The following is a 12,104-nucleotide window of genomic DNA, read 5'->3' as shown; positions in this document are numbered from 1 at the left end:
CACACACACACACACACACACACACACACACACACACACACACACACACATATAAAAATGAGGCCATTGTTTTAGAGCTGCTTGTCCCAGGAAAGTATCTCAGCAGCATCACTGTTTATGTTCCATTAGAAGGGATTTTACAGTGCATCATATTTCCCAACATCTCAGTGGCCTTTTTATATTAGAGGCTGCTTCAGGTTATAGATGAGTGATCACAAATGGAATAAAACTGAATGAGACAAGGTTAACAAGTGTGAATTCTGTATGTTTTACTGCTGTATTTCTGCATAAAACACTGCAGAGAATTCAACAGAGTTGCTTGTGGCAATTTAAAGTGTCTGAGGGAAGGCTGGCAATATGACCGGATACTATGAAGTACACTGGAAATTATTAAACTGACAATATCATACTCATATTTTGTAAAGGATAAGATTACAGTAAAGAGCTTGTAAGCTAGTTCATTACATATCAATTTAGAAGGCATTGCAAGTGTATAACCTACAGAATCATGACTTCACTTTGATATTATGGTCAAACTGAAGGATTGTTAAGTTCATTATTTTGTCATTGTGGCCCCTTTAAAATACTGCTTCAGTCTGATAGTTCTCAATAACATGTCTCGGGAGGTCAAACAGACTGCTACTCAAGAACACACCAGGAAACAGAAAAACGCTTCAAAATGACACAAAACATCAGAGGTGAATAAAACAAGAAGGAAACAGAAAAAAAAAAACACTGCAAAAAGCAGAAAAGATAAAACGAATCACCAAAGTAAGAGGACAGGTTTTTGTGATGGAACAGCTACCTTTGGCAGACTATCAGTAAGTAGCTAAAAGCAAACTATGTGTCTACAGTATTATATGAATTATGTGATCAACACATTATGTTGAATCTTTTTCTCCCTCACAATACTGATGAACCATTGGCTTTTTTTAGGTCTGATTCAGCCAAGTCTTTCGCACATTTTGGTTTCTGTCACTTCTATTAAATTAAATTAAATTAAATTTATTTATTTATATACGACCAAATCGCAACAACAGTCAACTCAAGGCGCTTAATACTGTATGGTAAAGACCTTCCAATAATACAGAGAAATACCAACAATCAGACAACCACCTATGAGCAAGCACTTTGGCGACAATGAGAAGGAAAAACTCCCTTTTAACAGGAAGAAACCTTGGGCGAAACCAGACTCAGGAAGGAGCCGCGATCTGCAGCCACCGACCAGTTGGGCGAAATGGGTCAAAGTATCACAGTTGGTTCGTCACGTTGTGTCCTCAAAAACCCTTCACTTTATTTAGTTTTTTTCTAGTTGTATTGCATTTTATTTAACATCTGCTGTGTTTTGTTTCCTATTTCTGTTGGGTTTTATTCCATTTTAGCGTGTTTGTGTGCTAGTATTTTCTTTACTTGCAGTCTCATGGTCACTGTATATTAAACCTTCCAGACAGAGCATCCAAATTTCAAGTTGTCAGCAACAGAACTCTGAAAAAATCTTAATAGTACTTCTTCATAGTGAATCATTTAGTGGCTAATAACTTGATATTTCCCACAGGAGCTTGTGGAGAGCGACCAACACGGAGTTAAACAGTAAATAAACTCCTCAGGTAAATTTCCAAATTAACAATGTTGTCTTCTAGTTATACAAATGGGTCTGCTACAAGTATGCACTGCTTTCCTAACAAGTTCAGGACGACTTTGTAAATTGTTACAGCTATTTTGACTGCTGTGAAGGCGAAAAAAGTCAAATGATGATATAGCAACTATGAAAATGTAATTCAAACAAATTGTCAAGACCAATTAATCAGCCACCCACTTGTTATGCTGTATAGATCTTTTAAAACTTTCTAAAATACAATAAACATGTTTTAAGAATTCTAGACTAACGTGTTTTGCAAAAAAACATTACCAACACAGACAACGAAAACAACTCTGGTCAACTTTATCCTTTTACAAAAAATATAAAAACATGAGGTATGTATGAACAGATTGCATGAAATTCCATCATAAAAATGAATTCAAACCAAAAACTACACTTGAGATAGAGAGTGAGTAGGCAACAAGTTAATACTTAATACCCTTTCAGCATTTTGGAATGCAGATGATTGGACAAAAACTAGATTCCTGCATGTATTCTAGGCTCTGTTTTCAGGTTTTAGAAAATCAAGCCTGTAACAGGAGGTCACAGGTAGTTTCGGGTGAGTAGTAGAATTGAGAGCAAATGTGTTCATATAGGGAAAAAAAGCCATGATTGGTACAAGACTTTTACCTGGAATACAGGATTTTGAATCCTCTGTGAAGCAAAAATGTAACACTGAATTCATTTTAGCACCAGGCAAGCATGGGCTGATGCTTTTGTGGAAAGAGAAGCTTCTACTACTGTAGTCTCTAACCCACTGCAGCTTTAAACGAAGCTAAGGCCACAGTTACACGTGGACATGCATTGGAAAAATTCTTCACTTGCATGTGTATATGGTAGATCACTTCAGTATTGAATGAAGTCTATATCACTTACAAGTAAGACTTACTATTCAGAAAACCACCCTTTTACAACACATTGGATAACCCAGAATACATGAGATTCTTTTCTTTTGAAACTCTGTACAGTATTCTTATGGAAATAACTGAAAGGCTACCTCACATTCATTCCTTATCCTCATTCAGTAACAAAATATATTTCATAGCAGTTTTCATTTTTGTCAAGGTACCACATTTGTTAAGTACTGTGACCTTTGCGGAAGCTGGTGATAGGGTGATTACAGTACAGTGATGGCAGACATACATAGTAGTCCTGTTTGTCATAGTTACATTGTGTGTAGGTACAAATCAATCAGGGCATAATAATGTGGCCTTCCTCTTGGGCAAGGTTAATGGCTGCAGTGGGTCTTGTGTACTTTGCTGAATTATTTTATATTTAAAAGATACCGAGATGACGGTGAGGCACTGTCCTTCAGGCTAGAAAAAGTACCTAGCTGTACATCACACTTTAACAACAAAATAAATTATTAAAAGTTTTGTTTGTTCTTACAATAGAAATTTATTATGGGAAGAAGATTTCTGTAAAAATAATAATAATAATAATGAAAGCACTGTCATGTAAGCTACATGTGGAATCTATAAAATTAACCATTTAGTTAGTGTTTATGCCTTCTCATTAAAATACATCCCAGGGTCTCTTGCTTGTCTCCTCTCCGATCCACAGCCAAACTCTGATGCTGTTTGTCCTTGTGTTAAGCGGTTACTTTATTTGTCTTAAAACAGATAAAATTACTGAGTTGGCCATTTAAACCTATCATGTCTGCCAAGACACCCTGCTGTCGATACACGGGTTCAAATGGTGAAAATAATTCTATAACTACTTTAATGCTTCATGGCTTTAAATTAAAGACCTCCATGTAAGCAGGATTAGCCACAAGGGCAGGTTTTCCGTTATAGACCTGCTGTGAGATAAAAAGATTTCACTGGCTTTTGCTAGTTGATGCTTCTGTTACCATAGTGGATTATATATTTTTGATACTAGCTGTCTTCATCTCACACAAACAGTTGAAATAACATCTAAATTCACACATGTAGAAACCTCAAGCTACCACTGGCACACAAGGAAACCTTTAGCCATTTATATAGTAAAGATTACCTATACTAATCAATAACAGCAACAAATGTCAAAATGTGTGTGTTTTTTATACTGAGGTGTTTCAATTAAGCCAACAAAGTAGTCTACAAGCTACAGCATCTGGTAAAGTATGTGACAACACATCAGAAAAAAATGTTTTTTATTCTCATAAATACATGGACGACGCACACAGCTATTTATTTCTGATGTACAGACTTTCCTTGCATTTAGTATAAATATGGATGTGTACGTTTTAATGATTTTAATACAGAAAAAACATGGAAATAAGTTTAAAATCTATTTTTATGTTTTCCGTTTAATGTTTTATGTCTTTGAAGCTCTGTGACATTATATAAAAACCTTTAATCTTTTACCTGTGATACTGGCTATGTGCAGTCTCCAGACAATTCAAAAGTCATATCTGTTCAGTTGGTTGTCTATGTGCTCAGTGCATTTAGGTATGTAGACATCATCAAGACAAGCTTCTGAAGTTCAAATTGAGTAAAAGGAGGAAGGAAGGTCAGTTATTTGACTGTTTGTTACTATAAATGACAATAAAAGGCTGGAAAAATGTTTAATCAGAATTTTGCATAACCAACATAAAAGCATGGCTCCATCCCTTACTAAGAAAGCAAAGGTAAGCACAGATATTTAAAGGAAATACATTAGTATCAGTTTCAAATTGAAAAGAAAAATGAACCAAACATACCAAAATGAAAAATAACTACAAATCATATCACTTTTGCTCACTTCTGAGTCAAGAGGCTGCTTCTCAAAACTTCTTGTTTGGATTACTGTGAAAGTTTGTGTGATTTAGCCCTTAGTGCTGCTTTTTTTGTCCTAGCCATCTCACAGACAGTAACAAGGAAATGACACAGATTGTGCGTACTGAGTGAAAAGTCGTAAATATTTCCAAGATTCCTTGGTGTAGAAATGACAAGAACATCAAATGTAGATATTTTCATAGAAATTTGTCAGTAACAAGTGTAATTAACTGAAAATTAATCATTGTCGCCACACAGTGGGAAGTGACATACACTGTAATCAAACCAAACCAGATGTTTAGAACTGTAAATACACTCCCCCCATAATGCAATACCTTCTTCGTTCAGCTGTTTCCTTTAAGGTTTGCCACAGCAGATCATCTGCCTCCATTTCACTCGATTCCCATTATGCTCTGCTGTTGCACCAACACTCTGCAGTTCCTCCTTCCATGTCCATGAATCTTCTCTGCCTCCTTTTTCCCCCCTTACTGGTAGCTCCATATTCAGAATTCTTCATCTAATATATCCAATATCCCTCCTCTGTAGAAGTCCAAGCACACTGTCTACCCACTTCACCCTGCACTCTCTACTTTAACTGTCTTGTGCCCTGTCCAGTGCTTTGGATGGTTGACACCAGGTCATCCATCTTTACTGCCCGTGCCCCTTGCCCTTATTCTGGCTTGTTTCTGCTGACTTTCAATCCTCTTCTCTCTATGCATACCTCTGCCTCGCCAGGCTCTTTTCTATCTGCTCCCCGTCACCGGTACTGCATGACTCACCACTGTCTTGCGGTCTTCATACAGCTACTCAGTAATTAACATCCTTAGCTAGCAAAGATGACCAGTCAGCTATCGGGGAAAGCCAGTGTTCAGGAGCTAATTTGTGTACATGGATGAATTTACCCTGAATAAAGCAATCACTCTACTGTGCTTAAATGTTAAACATCTTCAAACAGCAGTTCTCTCCACACGTATAAGGACAGTAACACTATATTTAAAAATGATGCACTTCAACGATCCCTTATTAATGGTGGATTTCACAAAGTATTAACCAAAGATGAATTACTGAGAGGACCGAAAATGTTCTCACAGTATTTTTCACTCACAAACTGCCTGTAATATAATTTCTATTTTCTAGCTCAGTGGTTCTCAAACTGTGGTACGGGTACCACTGCTGGTACATGGCCTTCCTCTAGTGGCATGCAGGAAGTCTCCAAAAATAATTTTTAAGATTAAATAATATATCATGTTCTTATTGAGGGATTTCTTTAAAAAATTAAAACGTACAGGTCTGCTATCACTTCCGACATAAATGAAGACAGACTTAAACCTAAACCAAAAATGGCTGTGTAGCGTTACTTACCATCCAACCTGATGGAGCTTGGATGTTTTACAATTAATGGGAGAAACTGCACAAAAATACATAGTGCTTCAACAAAGTTTTGCTTTTTATTTATTCTTTTTAAAATTTAAGAATTTCAAGCAACTTTCTTCACTTTGTCATTACAGGATATAGAAGGGTAGAATTCTGAGGCATTGCAATATCTTTCCAGATCCACAGTATGTGCTAAAACCAAATGAGGAAATTTGGTATGTTAATTCAAAATTTATACTTACATTTTTCCACTTAGGAGTTGTTCAGCACAGACTCTTTACATTTATTTATTTTTTACTAAGAGTTTTTTTTTGTTTTTTTTTAATATCCAGGTTAATATCCAAACAGTGTGAATTATTCTTAATGAGCTACAGTTCAAAAATGTACATGCGCACTACTCCGTACAGCTTACATCCTTTGAAAAAAATAACATGAACCACTGATATATATTGTCCTAATTACAACACTGCCGATAATACCTCCTTATATTTGCTGTATTTTCTGCAGCATGACTGAATCAGGACTGGATAAACTTCCCATTTGACATTTTGTGATGACTGTTTTCTCTTTGTGATTACAGGAGCTGCCCTGTGATTCAGACCTCAGCACAACCAAGTGACAAATAATTCATGTTTTGTTTTGTTTTTTTAATGCTATGTTGAAACTGATGATAAACTGGAAAGGGAAATGTGCCAGGATTGCAATGTAATTTAATAATATAGCAAGCAGTTCTATGTAGAAGAAGGCTAGAAAAGGAAGACCTCATTTAAGGTAGAATAGCTGCTTTTTATTCTGTGCTAATATAAACTGTTGGTCTTGTTGAGCAGTGCAACTGTCTGTCAGGCTCATCTTGGCTATGCTAATTGATTAAAATTTTGCTGGTGGCCTGTACAGAGTTTGTCTAACTGACAAGTGCATGATTTAAAAGTGCATACTAACTAGCATGAACTGAGGAACTTTAATTTATGTGTAGTTAGTTATTCATTGGTGTTTTCAGAAAATGCTGCTGCCTACATATGGTTGTTAATTGTCAGCAGAGCTTAGGTCTTGGGTTTTCCTCCTTCATATTTCCTAATCTTGGCTTTAAGTGAAATTTATAAGCTGCTATTTGTATATCCTCTACTAATCTGTTGCTGTATTTGAATGCAGACATTCCACAAGTTTCAATTATTGGATAACCAACTGTATTTCTTACTATTATATGGTTGCATCAAAATAAGAGTAGGCTGTTTGAGTGTCTCTAGGCTGTAATTTTTATAGGATTATTTTAGAGGGAAAGCTTAGTGAGATTAAGGAGCTTCTTAATGAGGTTCTATTCTTGTGCAGTGTGTTGGAACGCTGACTAAACACCAAATTAAACTAGCTCCAATGATGACGCAGAGTTGAAGTAAGACTGACCATTTACTCAAACTTATGTATTGTGCAAATAAACAATACAAAAATAATCAGCATATGTTGTCTTAACTCATAAATTAAATCTTTTCTGTTGTGCTTTTTTTTTTTTTACAGTATTCATAGTTATAAAGTAACTGTTAAAACATCACTTTTAAATGCCTTGACTTGGCTTTCCTGACCAGTTAATACCCTTTTAAATCTTTTAAATTTGAAACTTTTAAATCTTTTATTAGATTTTATTAAATTTATTATTTTTTATTAATTTTTACTGCTGTTTTTGTCTTGATAGCAGATTTTGTATTTATCTAACTCTCCTGGTCTGTTAGTGCCTCTATCCTGTCTGTGCTTGTGCCCGATTTGTACCCTGTTATTGACTTACGTTGACTCTCCATATTACTGTGAAGCACTTTGGTGTGCCTTCGGGTTTTTAAATGTGCTATATAAATAAAATTGTATTGTATTGTATTGTATTTAAATGAAATACCTAGTAATAAATGGCTTTTAGCATATCCATTGTAAAATTGATTAACTTTGACCTTGCTTGTATGATGTTCTAAACACAGATGCATGCAGATTGTGTTGAACATTATCATCCATGTTTTTTCCCACACCAGGAAGTGGCACAATGTTAAAAATGTCTGCACAGCAAGTAATGTCATCACAGTGCTTGTGTATGAATAAAGTTAATTTTTTACTAAAACTAAATTATCAAGTTCTTCTTTTAAACAACACAATTATCAAATTATTTAAACAGAAAAAAAAATCAATGCTTATATGACAGAGGTTTTTTTTTTGTAAATTAAAAAGAAATATAGAGCATTGGACTGTGGTCTTTCTCATTTTAGCACATGGAATTTAGGCGGACAAGTCAAACAAACTAGCTTACATGCTTATTTATGTATTTACTCCAAATAACCTAATGGAAATATGTCAGTGTTGCAGTTTATCCCTTTGAATAACAACTCACCCCAAAGTCAGCGAATCCCTTTGTGAATAGAGAAATAAACACATTCCCATAAATGTTCACCAGAAGAGACAGATATCAGTAATTCAAGTGCAGGAGTGAGTGTATATGATCTCTGGCTGAAGGTTGGCTGTCTGTCATCTGTCCGAGCAACAGTAACTCTCTGATTTCTACCTCACAGCTCCCTTGTGTGATTTCCTTCCTGTCCACTCCCTATTCACATTAAAAATCTTCATCCCTTCGCTTTCTTTCTCCTTTATGATAATCAGGCCCAGGAGTGCTCTGCCTATCTGGTAATCTGTCCCTCCCTCCCATATACTCAGACCAGTTCACCTGATCCCATAAACACCATTTTGCTTGATCTATCCCCTCTGGCTACACACAGCTGATGATCCCCGTTGCTCACTCCTCTCTTGAAGATTATTCCCTTTATCATGTTATCTTCAACTCACTGTCTATTTTTTTAACTTAACAAAGAAATAGTTTCATTTTAATACAAACTCCTCCGCATCACAGTCCCCACTCCTTTCTTCCTGTCAGTCTCTCACTCTCTCATACACTCCCTGTGCTTGTGGCCCCTGCGGTGACATAATTTAATATTCGTAGTGTCATAGTAAAGAGGAAGAAGGCTTGGGTTGTCAGTGTGGCGAGAGAGCCCACACTGATTTAGTGCTAGCATCACAGAGGGAGCATCTCTCCTTATTTTATTAGTAGGCTATGGACAAGCTGATGCAGTGACAGGGAGGTGGGGCAGTACAACTCAAATAAACAGCTGGAAGGCAGAAACAGAAGTAGCAGCAGTTTTGAGTTTAGACTCCCGAGGAAGAAAAAGAAATATGCTGGTATAATTTGCATTTGCTGTAGTTTTTCTCATTTCTAATTACTTTGCTGTCTAGTGTCTATGAAGTAATCAACATAAGTGAATTTGATGTGTGCAAAGCTGTGTGAAGTGTATATGCTTGGTAACAGTTAAAGTGCTGCAAACAGGGCCTAAATGATGATTGGGGTTAGTGATGAGGTTAGAGAGATTTTGTTGTCAGACTCTATTTCTGTACCACGTTGGTTTGTGCGTGACTCGAGTCCTACCTTCAGCTACTTTTGAAATAAATGTTTTCATCTGTTGGGTGATATTTGAGGTTGTGTTCAGACATGTGGCAGACATGTTCACAGGTGTATGTGTTATATATGTGTTTACGTGTATGTGACTGTGAAGACACAACACTGCAGGTGTGGAACTGGGAGCAGCAGAGGCCACGCTGGTGGCACAGAGCGTTTTCATACACTTCTCTGCTCAGCAGCAAGGATGTGAATGTTGAACATCTGCTGCTACTGTATTTGCATGTGAGAAACAGATAAACAAAACAGAACAGATGAAATGCTGAAGAGCTGCTTTACAATGGATTGTATACACAGGTTCAGAAAGATCTTATCCTGAGTTCTGAAGGCCAAACCCAAGGAGAGGGTGCACTGCAATTTGTTGCGACAATTGGAATCCTTGTGTCAAATGTTGGGTGTGTTGCTCCCGTTTTTGTCTGAAGTATGTTATATTTCCAAAAACCATCATACTTGGAATTCTTTTTGGACTACTCAATGACTCGACTGTGATTGCATTTCAGCTTCTCTCTATATGACTGTGGTGCTCTATGACTGCCAACTGGGCACAAAGGTATTTCAAGAATGGCTCATCCTGCCATTTAATTACACTAGCATTTGTTCAGCAAGCTGTAGTGCAGAGGTGCCGCATAACTTTAAGCTAAACTGGTCAGTTTTCTAAAGAAGCTCAGTCAGGTTTACTTAAAAGTTGACAGCAGTGCTCTTAGAGCATTGGTGGGATGTGTATTTCTTTCATTTTAGTGTAAAATAATCTATGAGGTGTTTGCAGAGATGGGGAGTAATGGAGTCCAAACACTTCATTAGTGCACTTAAGTAGATTTTTCATGTATCTGTACTTTAAGTATTTATTTTTCTGACATTTTTTTTCTCTTACATTTTAGAACAGACTCGTTGCTTTTGGTTTAAGATATCTGAGGAAGGTTATTATTTCCTAGCACTGCGCACATTTAAATGTCAAACCGATTTGAACCTAAACAGTAACACTTAAAAGGTAATCCAGTCAGCCATGAGGTATCACATTCAAAGAGATATTTATGCATAATTTAAAAGACCATTTAAACACTGTGGTCGTGGTACTTCAGCATGTAGCTAGCCCTACTGAAGAGGAGTGAGCATGGTAATGTTTTTTAAGTGGGATGCAATTTCAAACGTAACATTTGAATCAAGTTAATAAATATCAGCAAACACACAAACTGTTTTTGTGCAGCCTGTTGCGCACTGCGTCTGCTAGCTAAAGGCCCATCTGCTGTATTTCCCAGAAAGAGAAAAGAATGAAAACTAAATTATTTTAGAAAATTTAGAAATTTAAAAATTTTTAGATATTTGATCTGTATATGATATGAAGTTGTTTTTTTCATGTTTTGAAACTGAGGTATACAACTTTGTGTCGGCGGTTGAATGAAAATACTAATATACCCTTTAGTACAGGATAAACAGGTTAGTTTACCATAATGTGATGGATTTAAAGTAAAGAAGTAATTTTATTACATTAACATAGCACAAGGTTCAGTTAGCTTTGCACAAAAATAGCTGGTAGAAATGTCCTCAAAGGAGCTACTTTTTAATTTCTTACTTGAGTAAGTTGTAGAGCCTCTACTTTTTCACTTTTACTGGGCTAAAGAAGTTGAATCAGTACTTCAGCTTTTACCTGGGAGTTTTTTTTTAACACAAGTATCTGTACTTAACTTGGGTATTTGTGATATGTACAAACTTGATGTGCTGACAGCAATAGGATTGAAATGCTGACACATTTAATCCCAAACCAGCAAATGCAGTATTTGGAAACGTAACAAACAAAATCTTGCTCATGTTTTACTGAGAGATTATCCCTTTGTAATCACTCTTATTTTCTTGGTTTCCTGACAGAGAAAGGAGATAATTGACTCCTGTAATGTTTATTTTATTCAGTACTGATAGGCAATGCTGAATAAATAAATTAAAATAAATAAACAACAGAGAGAATCCATGAGTAGAAGGGCACTGCTGATCTAATTGATTTACAGTGGGGCAAAAAAGTATTTAGTCAGCCACCGATTGTGCAAGTTCCCCCACCTAAAATGATGACAGAGGTCAGTAATTTGCACCAGAGATACACTTCAACTGTGAGAGACAGAATGTGAAAAAAAAAATCCATGAATCCACATGGTAGGATTTGTAAAGAATTTATTCGTAAATTAGGGTGGAAAATAAGTATTTGGTCACCTCAAACAAGGAAAATCTCTGGCTCTCACAGACCTGTAACGTCTTCTGTAAGAAGCTTTTCTGTCCCCCACTCGTTACCTGTATGAATGGCACCTGTTTGAACTAATCATCTGTATAAAAGACACCTGTCCACAGCCTCAAACAGTCAGACTCCAAACTCCGCCATGGCCAAGACCAAAGAGCTTTCGAAGGACACCAGGAAAAGTATTGTAGACCTGCACCAGACTGGGAAGAGTGAATCTACAATAGGCAAGCAGCTTGGTGTGAAAAAATCAACTGTGGGAGCAATCATCAGAAAATGGAAGACATACAAGACCACTGATAATCTCCCTCGATCTGGGGCTCCACGCAAGATCTCATCCCGTGGGGTCAAAATGATCATGAGAACGGTGAGCAAAGATCCCAGAACCACACGGGGGGACCTGGTGAATGACCTGCAGAGAGCTGGGACCAAAGTAACAAAGGTCACCATCAGTAACACACTACAACGGCAGGGAATCAAATCCCGCAGTGCCAGACGTGTTCCGCTGCTGAAGCCAGTGCATGTCCAGGCCCGTCTGAAGTTTGCCAGAGAGCACATGGATGATACAGCAGAGGATTGGGAGAATGTCATGTGGTCAGATGAAACCAAAGTAGAACTTTTTGGTATAAACTCAACTTGTCGTGTTTGGAGGACGAA

Source organism: Diplotaxodon limnothrissa, linkage group LG6 (genome assembly GCF_057381915.1).
Source record: "Diplotaxodon limnothrissa isolate DT_005_m linkage group LG6, D_limnothrissa_male_GT1.1, whole genome shotgun sequence".
NCBI lineage: Eukaryota > Metazoa > Chordata > Actinopteri > Cichliformes > Cichlidae > Diplotaxodon > Diplotaxodon limnothrissa.
Note: the sequence above shows the minus strand (reverse complement) of the source record.